This window comes from Cryptomeria japonica, chromosome 6 (assembly GCF_030272615.1).
Source record: "Cryptomeria japonica chromosome 6, Sugi_1.0, whole genome shotgun sequence".
NCBI lineage: Eukaryota > Viridiplantae > Streptophyta > Pinopsida > Cupressales > Cupressaceae > Cryptomeria > Cryptomeria japonica.
In genome coordinates this window covers 11,248,918-11,267,150 of record NC_081410.1, presented here as the reverse complement: position 1 = coordinate 11,267,150, position 18,233 = coordinate 11,248,918, and the positions used below count along the sequence as shown (strand labels likewise).

The 18,233-nt window shown below is 41.0% G+C and overlaps 1 pseudogene; it reads right to left on the bottom strand.

Moving 5' to 3' along the window:
- Positions 1–1,238: 1,238 nt before the first annotated feature.
- Positions 1,239–18,233, bottom strand: part of LOC131069646 (derlin-1.1-like) — a 39,587-nt pseudogene continuing 22,592 nt past the window's right edge.

Here is an 18,233-nt window from a genome sequence, read left to right as displayed (position 1 = left end):
AATATAAAAATAAGTAACAAATAAGAAATGCATTCAAAATAGTTAATTATTTTAAAAATGTGAACTTGATTTGATCAAAAATCATGATTTTTTTCTTGACTTACCTCTTATTTGACATGGCATTACTTAAAAACCGAGGATAGAGTTGAATCTTGCAAAACGCAATTGAGTTTTTCTTAGAAGACATATTTTCCTCCCTCAATTGCGATTGTGAATAGTAGTAGGGTTTGTTTTATTTTTATGTTAACAAAAAGTGATCACATATTATGCTATACAAAACATGAGTGTGTCTCAAAGAGAAAAAACAAAGTCATGTTATGATTTAGTATTTACCAAGCCATAGCATGATCATGCTATTGTTGCTTCTCAATAACGTGACCATGTGTTGGCTTTATATTTACCAAGCCATACCATTGTCACATTATTGTTACTTTTCAATAATGTGATCACATTATCGGTCAGTGTAGGAAGTTAAGTCCACTTTATGGTCAAAAAGTGGAAGTGTTTTCCCTGATTTGTAGATTTTGCCACACTTAACATAAAAATTTGAAGCACTTAAAGATTGATTCTTACCACTCAATCTAGTTTTCAAATATGATATTTATTTTAATAGCCAGATAATAGAAATTGACTTTCAAAAGAGATTTCTAAAAACCACTTTTTAACATCCAATTTTAACATCCAATTCTGGATTACATTTATAAACATCGCGTGGATTAAAATTAAACTGTACTTGACATTAGAATAAGACATAATTGCTATCAACATGAACAATGCATGCACCATCAATATCTCCAACTGACGGTTTAAGCCAGTATTCTAAAGGATGCCTGCTACGTTTTGAACCCAGGTCATTGTGCAGGACGGATCCAACATTACTGCTAGACTGCAAGAAAGCATCAGGATTTTCATATGCACAAAACACACCAGCTATAATGACATAAAACCATATCAAGTGGTCAAGAAAATATGTATGAAAAGGTAGTTTTGTAATAAAGGATTCATTCAAAATTTCAAACATAATTAGGAAATTTAAAATGCAATCATATCAACGGTGATATTAACTATGTAGGATTATTGCCATAAGAAATATGACTTGGTCTTTTGATTTAAAATTCAGCATAAACATCTTCAAACAGTTAATTACTAGCATTTGAAGTATATGGCTTAATAAAACTAGAAAGATGGTGAAAACACATAACACGCTGCTGACAATACAGGGATGTTTTGAAAACACGTTTTTAAAACTCTAAAAAGGTATATTTAATACTAGCTAAATAATATAAATATTTATCGAACTACCAATGAATGCCTCTTTTTTTTTTAAAAGTTGAAGTTACATAATGATGTTCACTCTTTAACACAATGCAATATCTTATTCATTCATCCAATTTAATTGGATGTAACAGAAATATAATCAAGTGCTTCAGCATTGCCATAAAATGAAGCAAGAATGTACAAAATGCTAATTTTCAGATCACAAAATCTATTTTCCTTTGAGCACCGCCTTCTACAAAGGGCTATCGTCCAAGCCTGAAGCTTCTTCCTCTGAATACAGTGCCTGTTGTTGGTTCAGACTGAACAGGACTGCTTGCCTGAGGACCTACATTCCAAAGTGCAACTAACTTGTGTCTGCATTGTTTATCAAGGCCTTTTCAAAAGAGCAAATACAGATGAAATCTTTTTACAAACTACAACCAAAAGAAGCAGCAAAATTATTGTTTGGCTAAAATACTAAAAGGTTTATTATGCCAGCCGGGGAAGAAAACAAGCTAATTTTTCTTTCAGATAAACATAAATAATAAAAATACATATATACTTCAAAAATCATACAGATTGAGGTGAGAAGTGATGGATTAAAACAAAACCTGTGACCAATCATTTATTAGGGCCTTCAGGTAGTCAAACTAGGATTTTGAAATCAAACTTTCAGGCTTGGCCAGGACGCAGATTCACCATATAGTCAATCTGATTTGTTACTTGACCTGTATTGAAGAATAAATAGTAGCCTCCTCAAGGGGTTATCTAATTTATCTCATCTTAGAAGCTAGTGGAATCGTATTTGGAGGTTCCAAAATTTAACTTGGAACCCATGCATTGTCATATAACATATGAGATAATTCAAAAGATAGGTCCAGTAGTTTGTAAGATGAGAAAGAATACTAAGATCTTATATGACATGGGGGCATTGCACAGTCATATAACTCTGGAAGATGATCTCAGCTAAAACCAGTCTTCCATTGGGTCACGCCCCTACAGATTTTGCTGGCATTCTGGGAACGTAGAGACTTGATGAGGACATCCTCTCCCTATTCCCCCCATTCTGGTCTTTTTGAAAATTCTCTCACATCCCTTGACATCAGGGCATCCACCCACATGATGCACAAAATAACAGCAAAGAATACTAAGATCTTATATGACATGGGGGCATTGCAGAGTCATATAACTCTGGAAGATGATCTCAGCTAAAACCAGTCTTCCATTGGGTCACGCCCCTACAGATTTTGCTGGCATTCTGGGCACGTAGAGACTTGATGAGGACATCCTCTCCCTATCCCCCCATTCTGGTCTTTTTGAAAATTCTCTCACATCCCTTGACATCAGGGTATCCACCCACATGATGCACAAAATAACAGCATTTTTTTTAATATTCTAAAACAAATAAAACTCTACATTGGAGGCATCAACCAATGCCCCCAACTGAAAAGAACTTTTACAAAATGTCCATTGTTGTTTCACATTCACCAAAGGAGAAGAGGAAAGAGTAGTTTCCAAGATATAGCTAAGAAGATAACTCCAATTTCTAAGCTTTTTGCTCAATACCTATGCATGATACATGATGCAATAATTCTATTTCAGCACTTCTCAATATAAATCATGTCTCATATTATGTCTATAATTATCGATCTATCAGATGGACTATGGAATCAATGAACTGTTATTATTTAGAAATTGCAATTTTGGTTTGTTTATGTTATTTTTGGGTCTTTTTATTTATTTGTATTTTTAAAAATTCAAATATCAATTCAATATATTATTTTAAGAGCTGTTCCCAGAAATGATTAAAAAAATTGCCATCCCCCCCCCCCTTACGTGCAAATTAGATGAAGTGAAGAAAGGAAATAATCATGTTTACAGTATGTTTAATTACCATAAATTACCATCTCCAACTCAGTTCTGATGGATACAAAGAGCTCAAACCAATAAGATGTTCTTTCCACATTTCAATATATTTCTATTAAAATTAAATATTATAAAATTTAAACAGTTATGATTAATGTAGCATTATTGGTGCATTTCAAGATTTGACAAGAGAAAGATACTCTCAAACATGATATCTCTGCTGGTAAGGAATGCTGTTGAATTGTTGTCTAATAATTGGAAGACTTGCCAATCAGAGTCAAATATCATCTGCTGACACATGGCATGTTGCAAAAACATATCTTGATATTTTCTACCAATTATCACAACTTCTGTATTGTTGGAAGGTAATTCAATCCTCCATTAGGTAACTCTTAAGAATAAAGTTATTACTGGCAGCTCCTGAAACATGATCAGTTTTCAAAGGTTTGTGGAAGAATCTGACCTTTGGGATGTCGAACACCAAACACACAGAGGGCAGCAAAAAGTTTATATCCGAAAGGCTAGATATATTCCTAGCCTCTACAACTTGGGCAAACTCTAATTTCATGCTCGGCTCAGAGGTGATGAATTCAGGTAATTGTGGGAGGATTTCCAGGGTGTTCAAGACAAGACAATTCCCCATCAGTGTGTATTGAAGGAGATTCCTAAACAAACTTTGATAAATGGAGGTGTAATGGAAGCAAAGGCGGTCTATGATTTTAGCCATTGGTATTGTGCATTGGTAACAAAGAAAGAAACTCTTGAAAACATGAAAGATGATTGCATTCGATTAGAAGAAACGATTAAGGTAATTCAGGATAGGTTCCTTGTAATGTCCCCTTTTGGGATTGCCCTGAATCTTGCCCTTGTAAATATCAAAGTCTGCTAATTTTCACCTTATTAATTCTGATATTAGATATTGATCCATTGACTTTCTTGTCTTCTTTGATCTGTGATGTCCCCGATATAATTAAATAATAAATTTAAATACTTTATTGTAAGGCCCAAATTTAATAACAAATCTTTCGGGCCCTTTATTTAATTAGATTAGGCAAGTCTTAGTTTGGTCGTGTCGGCCCGTTTGTAACCCTTCGGGAAGTTTCCCGGAGCCCATATATATGGCCGAGTTAGTCTTTGTCATAGGTATGCAAATTTTGGTATTTTTCTCTTTGTGCGAATTCCTGTTGGAGTTCTGGTATCCGCCATTTCGGAGGTGAAAGACCCTCCCTATTTGGTATTTGCAGTTTCGGTGAGGTTCACCCCTCACCCTATTCTGTTCTGGGTACTTGTTCTGGATCTAGCAAATCTTGAATCTCATCATTGTTACTTTCTCCAGTTGCATATTTGTTAACCTGATTTACATGCATAAAGGATTCCTAATATTCAGAATTCATTACTCGATACGCTTGCGGGAGACTAACCCCTTCACAGGTTGAAGTCCACCATACCCCCCCCCCCTTCACTATATGGTTATACTCTCTCCTCACCATCGTACGGCCTGCTTCCCACACAATCGTATGGCTCAGTCTCACATTACCGTACGGCCTGTCTTGGCACCACTGTACGGCCTCTTGACACTACTATACGGTCCTCTCTTGACAACCGTACACCCAATCTCATATTCACCGTACGGCCTCTACTCAACACCCGTATGGCCAGACCACCGTACGCCTTTGCCTCCCTCGTTAGTACGGTCAAGGAACATTACAGTGGTATCAGAGCTGGTGATCTTGCCAGCCTGTCGGGTAGTGGATGCAAGTGTACACTAGGAGGTACTGTTCGGCCGACCGAATGGGGGAACCACAAGATCCTACAAGAGAAGTCATGGCACTATTAAGGGAGCTATCCAGGAGCCAAGCTCAGCTCAACGACACCATAGCCAAAGGGGAGCAACGACAACAAATCATGGAGGAAACCTTACGACAATTGGCCTTGGGAAAAACGAATGGAGAACAAAATGGGCAAGGTGACAATTCGATCACTGGAAGGTCAAATGTCCAATGCTCACATTCACGGCCGCTGATGTCGACCTTTCCTCAAAAATTAGAAGCGCCACGCGGGGAGCAAGAACCCACCTTTGAGGAGATTCAAGCACAGTTGAACCAAGATTGGAGGGATGCAAATCTCGAGGGGGACATATCCTTCAAGGATTATGCTGAGCTCCGGATGAAATACTCAGGCGGCAGAAGTTGGGGCCACTATGGTCACTATAACAATGATATCAAGCAGAAGGTTGGCAAGATCAACGTGTCATCCTTTGATGGGACCAGAGCAACCTCGACACGAGCTTGGGTTCAAAAAGCAGATATTTACTTCCAACTCAACCCAATGCCTAAAGATGAAGCTATCAAATTTGCAGCACTTCACCTGGAAGGAGTCGAGCACAAATGGTGGCATCATGGGATGGTCACTCTCGGCCATGACCAGATAACTTCCTATGCCGACTTCACAGAGAAGCTCATAGATCGATTTGACAGGAAGGATCCAAAACTCAATTTCAAGGAGTTGGCGCAACTAAAACAGTCAGGACCCGTGGACAGTTACATCACAGAATTCCATAGACTATCCGTGTTGGTAACAGACATCTCGGAGCAGAGATTGGTGATCTTGTTCATTGACAGATTGATGGAACCACTAAAAGGTTAGGTGAAAGGGTTCAACCCCAGCACGCTCACGAAAGCAATCAAAAAGGCTCATAACATGGCAACATCTTCCTCTTCCAGAAATTTTGCACATACCAAACCACCTTTCGTTTCGAAGGAGAAGGATAATAAACCCTTTCCGAAGAGGTCATCGCTCGATGAAGCCAAAAGATAGGAACTCAAAAGGAAGAAGCTTTGTTTCACCTGCAAGGAGCCATGGGAACCAGGACACCAATGTTTGGGCAAAGGAAAGATTCACTATATTGAAGTGATGTCCGATGGAGAAGAGGAGCATGAGGAAAGTGAACCACCAAGGGAAGAATCTGTCGAAGAAACCAGCCTAGCGGAGAGAATCTCCACATTGGTACAGAGGGGAGGCGTCATTGCCACATTGGCGGGTACCCCGAGGTGCAGTGTATTTAGGGTACGTGGTCCACTCCAAGGGCAACGAGTCCTTGTAATGCTCGATAGTGGGGCCTCGCTCAACTTCATAAACTCATCACTCGTCACCCGAAGGGGTTTGCGTACAAAGGAGCATGAAGGGTTCAATGCAAAGAAACGGGACTCGGACTCGGCTTAGACTCGGCAAGGCCGAATCGGACTTGGAACTCGGAATCGGACTTGGCTGGACTCGGGAAAGTGAAAAACTCAAGAAATTTAGAGATTTTTAAAGATTTAAAACTTGTTTCAGGCACCCTTTATTGAATACACCTTAAAGACACAATAACATCATCAAAATCGGCTCATTTGATTACATACAAAGTATACATCAATCACATAAGCATAAGCGCAAATTGTAGCTAAAGGAAATAACAAACATAGATATATAAACATTGTCAAATGTATACAATATTACAAAACTCATGGAATAAAAAATCCACGTCATCGTATGATCATCATCAAATGTTTCATACAAATACCAAAGGTAAATACAACTACAAGCCTATGGCTCTGAGGAGCCAGCACGGCTGCACCCTTCGGCCCCGACCCCCTGCGAAGGTGTCTAAGGTAGGTCCCGGATGATTCGACAGCCATAGCTGCTCCCCGTGACACCATGCCATGCTCACCAATATCAGGAACATCTGTGTCACTATCTGCTTCTAAATCTCCTATTTGTGCTCGTTCTCTTCGCTCCTCCTCTGCCATGGCTACAGTCTTAGGCTCTATATCTACCTGGTCGATCCAATCAGTGTTAGACTCGAAGGTTAAATTTTCCCTACTTCTATCGACGCAGTTTCCCCCCATATTTTTCGACGGGGGTTTGGGGGTAGCGCCCCCAAGGTGGGGTCAAGGGGCAGCATTTTTCTATTGGCTGACATGTTGCAACTCTAATTTTTCTCATTCTCAGGTGGAGGTTGTAGTGAACAAAGACGAGACCATTCATTTTAAAAAAAAATTTTGAAATGTTTTTTTTTGTCATTTTACGTAACCCAGCCAGTAGTCGAGTTTCAGGCACTGGACTCCCCGAGTTTGGCAAGTTTTTGCCAAACTCGCCAACTCAGCCTCGCCAGACTCGGATGAGTCCGAGTCCGAGTCCCAAAGACTCGACGAGCATGTCTCGGACTCGGACTCGCCGAGTCTGGCGATTTTCGTTTCTCTGGTTCAATGTCAAGGTGGCAGGAGGCAATCTCCTATCATGCACTCACTTGGTTCCGCAACTGAGCATCATCATGGGAAATTACACCGTGACTGACGACTTCTTTGTAGTAGATCTGGATGACACGGATGTCATATTGGGCATTCAATGGATGGAGACCCTCGACTAGTACACCCAGAGCTTCAAAAGGATGGAGTTCTCATTCGAGGTGGATGGCAAGAAGGTGGTTCTCAGGGGAATGTTGAATGGCGGCCTGAGGGAGATTTCCGCCAAATGGATGGAAGCCATCTTCAGACATGATGTAGTCTAGGCAGCACATTGCTTGATCTCGACAAAACCTATGAAAGAGCAACTGACTTACTACCAGGATGAGGAACTTCAGTCGATTTTGGATAAGCATAGTTTGGTTTTCGCTGATATTCCACCTGGTATACCCCCACACCGAGGGTTTGAGCACACCATCAAGTTGGAGGAAGGAGCAAAACCTTTTATCACCACACTCTATCGCCACTCGAAGAAGTTCAAAGAAGAGATAGAGAAAACAATCCAGGAACTCCTTGATAAAGGATGGATCCGGCCCAGCTCTAGCCCCTTTGCGTCCTTGCTGGTACTGGTGAAGAAGGACGGAATTCTCAGAATGTGTGTTAACTACCATGCACTGAACAAGAAGACTATCAAGAATAGATACCCCATTCCCAGGATCGATGAGCTGTTGGACGAACTACATGGCGTAGTCTATTTCTCCAAGATTGATCTCTGCTCCGGCTACCATCAGATCCATATGAGGGAGCAAGATGTGGAAAAGACAACCTTTCGTTGCCATTACGGACACTATGAGTTCTTGGTCATGTCGTTTGGATTAACCAATGCTCCGGCCACTTTTCAGTCCTGCATGAACCACATCTTCAACAAGCAACTGCGTAAGTTCCTACTGGTATTCTTCGATGACATACTCATCTACAGCAAAACCTAGAAGGAACATGTGGGACATTTGGATGAAGTATTGGGGATTATGGAATCACAATCATTGTATGCCAAAAGGTCCAAATGTCAATTTGGAATGACTGAGGTCCTGTACTTGGGTCATGTCATCAGGGCCCAGGGGGTACAAGTTCACCAGGAGAAGATTCGGGCCATTTTGGATTGGCCTCCACCCAAGACTCTCGAAGCTGCGTGGATTTTTTGGATTGTGCGGTTATTATAGAAGGTTTGTGAAAGGATTTTCACAGCTTGGGGCACCACTGACAGATCTGACAAAGAAAGGATCCTTCCATTGGAGTGCACAGGCGCAACAGACCTTCGACAAATTAAAAGAAGTTATGAGTACGTGTCCGGTTCTGGCACTACCAAACTTCACTCGCCCTTTCATCCTAGAGTGCGATGCCTCGGGAGAAGGCAGGCATTGGAGCGGTGTTGATGCAAGACCATCACCCCATTGCGTTCGAGAGTCGGAAGCTCTTGGGAGTTGAGTGGTTATACTCCATCTACGACAAGGAGATGCTCGCCATCATGCATGCACTAACAAAGTTTCGGCAGTACCTCGTCGAGGCAAAGTTTGTTGTACAAACAGACCACAACAGCTTGCGATATTTCTTGGAGCACAGGGATCTGAATGAACGACAACAGAAGTGGGTAAGCAAAGTCTAGGCATTTGATTTCGACATTGAGCATGTGAAGGGCAACAATAACGTGGTAGCCGATGCCCTATCCAGAAGGCCTACCATATGTTCTTTATCCCAGATTTCGGCGGATTGGAAGTAACACCTATTGGTTGAATACTCCAAGAATACTTTTGCCTGCGAACTGTTGGATGGTCAAGTGCAGGACCGATACAAGGTGGTTGACGACATCATTTACTACAAGGACAAAATTTATCTGGTATCCGAGTCCAAGATGAAGGAAAAGATTCTGAAGGAAATGCACGACTCTCCCTTGGTCGGACACCCGGGATACTTGAAAACCTACAGACAAATCCGAGAAAGGTTTTCCTGGAAGGGACTTAAGAATGACGTCCTGCAGCATGTGCAGGAATGCTCCACCTGTCAGTAGAACAAAACTGAGCACACCTTACCGGTCGGACTGCTGCAACCACTGCCGATCCCTAACCAGAAATGGGATAGCATCTGGATGGATTTCATTACTGGGCTTCCCAGAGTGCAAGGAAAGGATTGCATTATCGTCGTAGTTGACCGCTTGACCAAGTATGCTCATTTTTTTGCCATCCCCACAGGATACCAAGCAGTTCAAGTGGTCGAGTTGTTCTTCCGTGAGGTATTCCGCTTAAATGGTCTACCGCGAAACATAGTCAGTGACAGGGATTGCCGTTTTCTAAGTACCTTCTGGATGGAGTTATTTCGGTTGGCAGGAACCGAGTTGTTGCCCAGCACGAGCTACCATCCGCAAACAGACGGACAGATCGAGATTGTGAACAAATGGCTGGAGGGTAATCTCAGGAACTACGTCTCAACTCAACAGAACGCTTGGGTTCACTATTACATTTGGGTGAACACTGTTACAACACCACTTATCACATGTCGATAGGCATGCCACCTTTCAAAGCACTGTACGGTTATGAACCTTCTTCATTTGTTGATCTGGCATTGGGAGACGGTCATGCATCGAGGGCCAAAGATTGGCTTCAGGAGAGTTTAGACTTCCTGACATCTCTCAAAGATAACCTGCAAAGGGCTCAGAACAAGCAAAAGATGTATGCCAACCGACAAATTTTGAGGTGGGCGATCTGGTATACCTTTGACTTCAACCGTACAGACAATCCTCCTTGAAGACAAGTGGTAAGGAGAAGCTGAAGCCTCGTTTCTATGGACCCTACAGGGTGGTTCGGAGGGTGGGCGAAGTTGCCTACGAGTTGGAGCTTCCTGAGGGGAGTCGGATTTACAATGTTTTTCACATGTCATGTCTCAAGAAGGCTGTCAGGCAGCCCGTCACAGTGTCCAAGGATTTGCCACCCATCGACAAAGAAGGAAAACTAAATCTAGAGCCGACGGAGATCATCAATGTCAGAGAAAAGAGGCTGAGATCATGCAAGGTCAAGGAATTCCTTGTGCGCTGGAAGAATCTACCCATCGAGGATGCCACCTGGGAAGGCGAGCAAATTTTGGAGCATCCAAGTCTGCAATTGCTTGAGGACAAGCAATTTTTGGCCCGGGAGGAATGTGATGTCCCCGATATAATTAAATAATAAATTTAAATACTTTATTGTAAGGCCCAAATTTAATAACAAATCTTTTGGGCCCTTTATTTAATTAGATTAGGTAAGTCTTAGTTTGGTCATGTTTGCTCATTTGTAACCCTTCTGGAAGTTTCCCGAAGCCCATATATATGGCCGAGTTAGTCTTTGTCATGAGTATGCGAATTTTGGTATTTTTCTCTCTTGTGTGAATTCCTGTTGGAGTTCTTGTATCCGTCATTTCGGAGGTGAAAGACCCTCCCTATTTGGTATTTGCAGTTTCAGTGAGGTTCACCCCTCACCCTATTCTATTTTGTGTACTTGTTCTGGATCTGGCAAATCTTGAATCGCATCATTGTTACTTTCTCCAGTTGCATATTTGTTAACCTGATTTACATGCATAAAGGATTCCTAATATTCAGAATTCATTACTCGATACCTTGCGGGAGACTAACCCCTTCACAGGTTGAAGTCCACCGTTACCCCCCCCCCCCCTCCTTACTGTACGGTTATACTCTCTCCTCACCACCGTACAGCCTGCTTCCCACACAACCGTATGGCCCAATCTCACATTACCGTACAGCCTGTCTTGGCACCACCGTACGGGCTGTTTTGGCACCACCGTACGACCTCTTAACAATACCGTATGGTCCTCTCTTGACAACCGTACGCCCAGTCTCATATTCACCGTATGACCTCTACTCAACACCCGTACGACCACACCACCGTACGGCCCTAGTCCAACACCACCATACGCCTTTGCCTCCCTCGCCAGTATGGTCAAGGAACATTACAATCTTATGGATGGTTCCTCCAATTCCCCCTTATCAATTGAATTAATCTCCTCTTTATATCTTCATTTGTACACCTCTTCATAAGAAATGAGTCATCACTCTTCATTGCTGCCCTTTGAGAATAATAAATTGTTCTTCAAATTGATCTCCCTTGGATGTCCTCCTCAAATGAGACTTTCTCCTTTTTATATCCTCCAATGTGAGGGAGAGGTCACACACCCTTTTGCGAGAGACACACCCTTTCCACCATTAGCACCCTTTGAAAGAGTGCAACTCTTCATTATTTTTGCCTTTTGAAAAAAACACAACCTTTCACATTCAGATCTGCATTTCTGGATCCCCAAATTATCCCCTCAAATGAGGTTCTCTTCTCCCTTTCATATCTCATGTTTGAGGGAGTCACAACTTTTCATTTCATGTCTTTGACCATTCATTAACTTAATTAAAATTTAATTATATTTAATTGCATTCTTTTATATTTTGATTTTAATTTTATTATTATCATTTATCATTAAATTGTATTTCAAAGTGGGGGCATTACATTCCTTGTGCTGATTAAGGAGGTAATATGAACAAGAGATCCTTGATAGTGATGGTATGAGTGTTGATAACTTGCAAGATAAAGTGAGAAAAACTTTCAAGCTACAAGTTCTATTTCGACAAGCCATTTGAATAATATTGTTTCATTCATGGCCTTTTGTTGATGTTGTAGCTAGGTTGGATTCCTTCTAGGGCCAACCTAGCACATGTGGGTGGCTAATTGGCCTATCGGCCTTAGGCACATTATTAGGCAAACTCAATGTGCAACATGTATTTTTTGTCTGGCCCTAAATGGGTGATGTAACTTGCAATTTATGCTGGCCCCATAATGGGCGATAAACTTGTAATACACAAATGTAACTTGTAATGTAAATAGGGTAGACCCTATCTCATGTAACTTGTAATTGCTATTGGTCTGACCCTATGCTTGGGTGCCAAAATAAGATAATATTATTAAGGCCGACCTAAGGTGTCTAGGCGAACTTGACACATATATATACAAGGCATTCATGCATCAAAGGACACACATTCATTCACACCTTCATTCAGCGATCAATCACCTTCAGCAGAGCAGTGAAATACTTCTTCTGATCAGCAAGTATATTCCAAGAGCAGTGAACTCATTTCTAAGAGCAGTGAATTCATTCCCAAGAACAGCAAACCAGTTCTGAGCAGCGAATCTCAATCATTGTTTAGCGAATTACCTCTGTGAATTCCTTCAGCAAAGCAGCGAATATATACCTTCAGCAAGTGAACTGATCTAAGGCCAGCGAATCATTCTCAGACCAAGCGAAGTGTCTCCTTATCAAGCAAATGGCCTACATCTGATTGGTGAATCACCTGCAGCAAGGATCGTGCAGGTAAGTTGCCCTAAGTGCAGATTTGTTTACTGTTGTTCATGCCCTAGTTTTGGAATTATACAGTGCTGATATATTGCTTCAAGTGTTGAAGCAAAACTTGTAAGATACATACTGTTTTAATCTAATACAACTAAGATTTTGATTGTTGGGTGATTCACCTCCAAGAGGGAGGTTTTCCCAGAGTAGTTATGTGTTCTATGTGTTCATTGCATTATTTTCTGTTCATTGCTATCAGTCTGATTTAAAAACTAACATGGTATCAGAGCGGGTTTGAATCGATCGTGATCAGATTGTCTGATAGCAGCGAAGCTCTTCCTCCTACTTCATCTTCAACAAGCAATTTCTAGCAGTGACAATGGTGTACGGTTTGAAGGTTGAAGACAAACTTGATGGAGCTTCGAATTTCACTTTGTGGAAGATCAAGAAGAGAAACTCCAATTCAAGAAGAATGCTGTCAACGCAAAGAAGATCTTGATTGACTCCGTGAAGAATCACCTTGTACCTATCATTTCCAAGATGTCTTCAGCCAAAGATATGTTCAGAACCTTGGAAGGCATGTATGAGATCAACAACACCAGCAGAGCTCTCGCCTTAAGGCAACGACTTCACAATGTAAAAATGGATAAAGATGAATCAGTCATCTCATTCTTTATGAAGATTACTGATTTGAGAAATCAATTGAGCACTATTGGGGACAATATTGCTAGCAGAGATCTTGTTATGATGGCACTTAATGGTCTCCCTCAAACCTTGGAACTCTTCATTCAAAGCATCAATGGGAGATCCAGGTTACCCAAGTTTGATCGCCTTCAAGCTGATTGTATTCAAAAAGAGTCAAGGTTGGTAACAAGAGGAATTGGGCGTAACCATTATGATGTGGAAAATCAAGTCCTTGCTACTCATACTTCAATGGAAAGAGGAAAAAGAAGAAAGAGGGATAAAGATAGAGAACCAGATTTTGTTTCAGAACCGAAAAAGAAGGATTTATCTCACATTCAATGTTTTAGGTGTGACAAGTATGGCCACAATGCTCGAGATTGCAAATTCAGGTCTACTCATCTAGCTTCTTCTGCGGAAATTGACAAACGGACACCTCAAGAGGAGCCAAGGTCTAATGTTAATTCAAAAGGGTTCTTATTCTAAAAGGAGGAAATAACATTTCGGTTTCAGAGGGAGCCTGACATTTCAGGTTTAGAGGGAGCCTCATCATCTTGAAGATTTGATTAATGCATTCTTCTCTGCGAGGGAAGTTTGAGGTGCAAGCCCTTGTTAATGCATTCTTCTCTGCGAGAGAAGTTTGAGGTGCAAGCCCTTGATAATGCACTCTTCTCTGCGAGAGAAATTTGAGGTGCAAGCCCTTGTTAATGCATTCTTCTCTGTGAGAGAAGTTTGAGGTGCAAGCCCTTGATAATGCACTCTTCTTTGTGTGAGAAGTTTGAAGTGCAAGCCCTTGTTAATGCATTCTTCTCTACGAGAGAAGTTTGAGGTGCAAGCCCTTGTTAGTGCATTCTTCTCTGCGAGAGAAGCTTGAGGTGAAAGCCCTTGTTCCACCCTTTGTGAGTAGGTAGTGGATGTCATGTGAGAGACTCCATGTCTTAGCACTTGTGTTTATTCACCCTCTGGGAATAGCTATGGTGAACGTCATGATGAGATGACGACATCACATTGAGGATTCCGTGATGAGCACTTGTGATCATTTGTTTTCTTTCCATTCATGGGTGTAGCCATGATGGACCCACCCTTAAGAGTAGCCATGGTGGATGTCACTATGTGACTCATATGTTGAGAAGGACTCCTCCCTAGCTAAGAGGGAGTGTTGTTGTTGTAGCTAGGTCGGATTCCTTCTAGGGCCGACCTAGCACATGTGGGTGGCTAATTGGCCTATTGGCCTTAGCCACATTATTAGGCAAACTCAATGTGCAATGTGTATTTTTTGTCTAGCCCTAAATGGGGCGATGTAACTTGCAATTTATGATGGCCCCATAATGGGTGATAAACTTGTAATACACAAATGTAACTTGTAATGTAAATAGGGCAGACCCTATCTCATGTAACTTGTAATTGCTATTGGCCTGACACTATGTTTGGGCACCCAAATAAGATAATATTATTAAGGCCGACCTGATGCATCTAGGCAGACTTGACATATATATATACAAGTCATTCATGCATCAAAGGACACACATTCATTCACTCCTTCATTCAGTGATCAATCACCTTCAGCAGAGCAGCGAAATACTTCTTCTGATCAGCAAGTATGTTCCAAGAGCAGCGAACTCATTTCTAAGAGTAGTGAATTCATTCCCAAGAATAGAGAACCAGTTCTGAGCAGCAAATCTCAATCATTGTTTAGCGAATTACCTCTGTGAATTCCTTCAGCAAAGCAGTGAATATATACCTTCAGCAAGTGAACTGATCTAAGGCCAGCAAATCATTCTCAGCCCAAGCGAAGTGTCTCCTTATCAAGCAAATGGCCTACATCTGATTGGTGAATCACCTGCAAAAAGGATCGTGCAGATAAGTTGCCCTAAGTGCAGATTTGTTTACTGATGTTCATGCCCTAGTTTTGGAATTATACTATGCTGATATATTGCTTCAAGTGTTGAAGCAAAACTTGTAAGATACATAATGTTTTAATCTAATACAACTGAGATTTTGATTGCTGGGTTTTTCACCTCCAAGAGGGAGGTTTTCCCAAGGTAGTTTTGTGTTCTATGCAAAGTTCCCAAACTCGGACTCGGCTCGGACTCGGCAAAGCCAACTCAACTCGTGACTCGGCTACAACTCGGCAACGACTCGGCAAGGACATGGCAATGACTCGGCAAAATCTTGAAATCGTATACTTTTACAAATATATATATATGAAATTATATATCATATTCCATGACTCGGGCCGAGTCATAAAAACTTAGCGAGGTCTGCTCAGCTTGGCAACTCGGATAACTCGCACAACTCACGGCGAGTTTTGGAACTATGGTTCTATGTGTTTATTGCATTATTTTTTGTTCATTGCTATCAGTCTGATTTAAAAACTAAACCCTTTCATGGAGAATTTTCAAAAACAAGAGTTGGAATGGGAACAGATCTTTGCTACCTATGCTAAGGGTTTGGAGGTCATCGAATTCAAGCTTGATATCAGGCCCAATGTATGAATGGAGGAGCTCAAGATGGTCCTATCCAGATTCATTGCATTTGCTCTCAAGGAAAAGGATAAGGGGAACATTCTCCTACATGGTAGTTTGTTATAATCTTAGGTGGCATAGAATTTTCCAATTTGTTCTTAATCCTCGCATTTTGTGTCAAGGAAGTTGTTCATTTTCCATTGGCTGGCATTTAATAAAAGTTTGGTGATTAGGTAGTTAGTTGTAACAAACCCTAATTAAGGTTGTTTTGAATTATCTTGGTCGTTGATTTCAAATCAATCCGGGCCCTTCATTTGTAATAAGAGCTCTATACAAGACTTGCTCATTTCATTTGTAGTAAGAGACTTATGTGAAATTGTTGCCGAGATATTGCCAAAGTAAATACAAAGTCATTGAAGCTTGGTAAGCCTATGTATTATTTTGGGTGTTAGTATGGTTCCTATTTATCATAGCTAGAATAAAAGTTATTTGCATCAAGTACTTAGTTGAAAGGAAGGCATTATTGTTGATTTATGGTGAAACCTACTTGTTCATACCATTTGTTATTTGTTGATTGCAAATTGCACTGCATGGTTAGACTGAACTCTGTTAAAGCTTAACTTCAATTGCTTTACTCCCACTGATTCGCATTATCTTTGATATTAATGTGTGTTGGCAATTTGAAAATCATTTGTATTCCCTTAGAAGATTGCATCACCTTTGCGTAGTTGTTCCTAGTGGGGAAGCTTTGATCTGGTTTCACTAAGTCACCAATAATTCTTGCATTGTTACCATAGATAGAGATAGATTCAATTCCTAAACCTTAAATTCTTTTGCATTTTATTTTCAAAGAGTATCTGTAAAATTAGTAGAAGAGCTTCATTGCAAACTATTAAGTCATTTTGAGGAAAAGAATTGATTGAGAACCTAGAACAACTGTGTCAGTCCCTTTGTATGAACCAGCATTATAACATTTGTAACCTAAGCATATCTAGAACCTTAAAGTCGATCATTCACATTGTAAACCTTTAAGTCATCTTGATTGATCACACTTCTTAGCATTCACGATTTCCTTGTTCAAGAGAATGTAGGATACTCCGTATTCTACTCTATGTTCAAGGTGCTCAAAAAGTAAAAACACATCTACAATTACCATAAAATTGTTTGATCTCCTACAGTGTGCTTTGCACCACTACTAGATTATATGCGACACTTGTTGGAGATGGATGAGTAATCGTCATGTTACCATGAGCATTTGGGAGATGTTTTGTTGTCCTATAGACCACCGAGGTGTTCTCACAATTACAGCAAGCCATGAGAACGGTCCAAGCATTACCACAAAACCATTGTTGGTAGATCAGTCACACCTCCTCCAGCAATAGTCCTAGGAAGCAGGTATAGAGCCTTGACTTCTTGTCATTGATCAAGGACCATTTGATTTGTTGTGAAAGCCAACCCACTCCAACTACTTTGTTTACAGCCATAAGAAAATGATGAATAGCATATGAAAAGCACAAACATCCTTCGGCACCACATTCTTCTCTTGGGTACTCCCCTTCTATTTTTTTCTACCTCAAGGATCCAACACAAAGTATGGACGGGGATACTACTCACCAGCCCTAATTAAAATGCAATTAGCAGGACTGCCATCATGCCTATCAATATTCCTTTTGAGAAGAGCATTCTTGGAGGAAAGGTCAAGATGATTTCCCTTCAAGATTCCCACACCATCAAATTACAAGATTATGCCCCACACTAGGATCATTGTTTCTAACCTGAGGACCAGAGATATTAAGCCGCAAATCCAAAGACACAAACTGTCTGAAGCCATTAAGAATTCTTCTACCTTTAATGACTTGCACAAAGAATCTATGGCCTTCTCCATTTCAACCATCTATCAAAAGATGATCTCCATCCCAGGCTAGTTCAGAGTGGCATCTTCATCAGCAACAAGAGGGTTCAAGGGCTTCTCTACATCTTGGATCCCAACAGTGTTATAGTTCAGGTTAGATTTTAGCCCCTAGGAGCAGCCTGCAAGGAGTTGAGACCTAATGCTCTTAGCATCTGAGTGGTATCCTCAATACTTTTTGATGGAATTCTCATCAAAATTAATGCATCTTTCTGTAGCAATTTGGTGCTTTCAATAGGCTTGCACTTCTTGATAATCTTCACACATCCAAATATTCTTGTTACACCCCTGTTAGCAGGGCATCCATAAGTAAAGTTCATTCTATAGTGTTTAATCTATTGAAATGTGGCAACTGATCAGCAGAGTACTGTACACTCAGCACGTATCCTCGTCGGGGTCCGGGGGCGGGCCGAGCCTCGGGGAGGGGTTTGGGGGTGGCAGCCCCTAAGAAATGCGGGG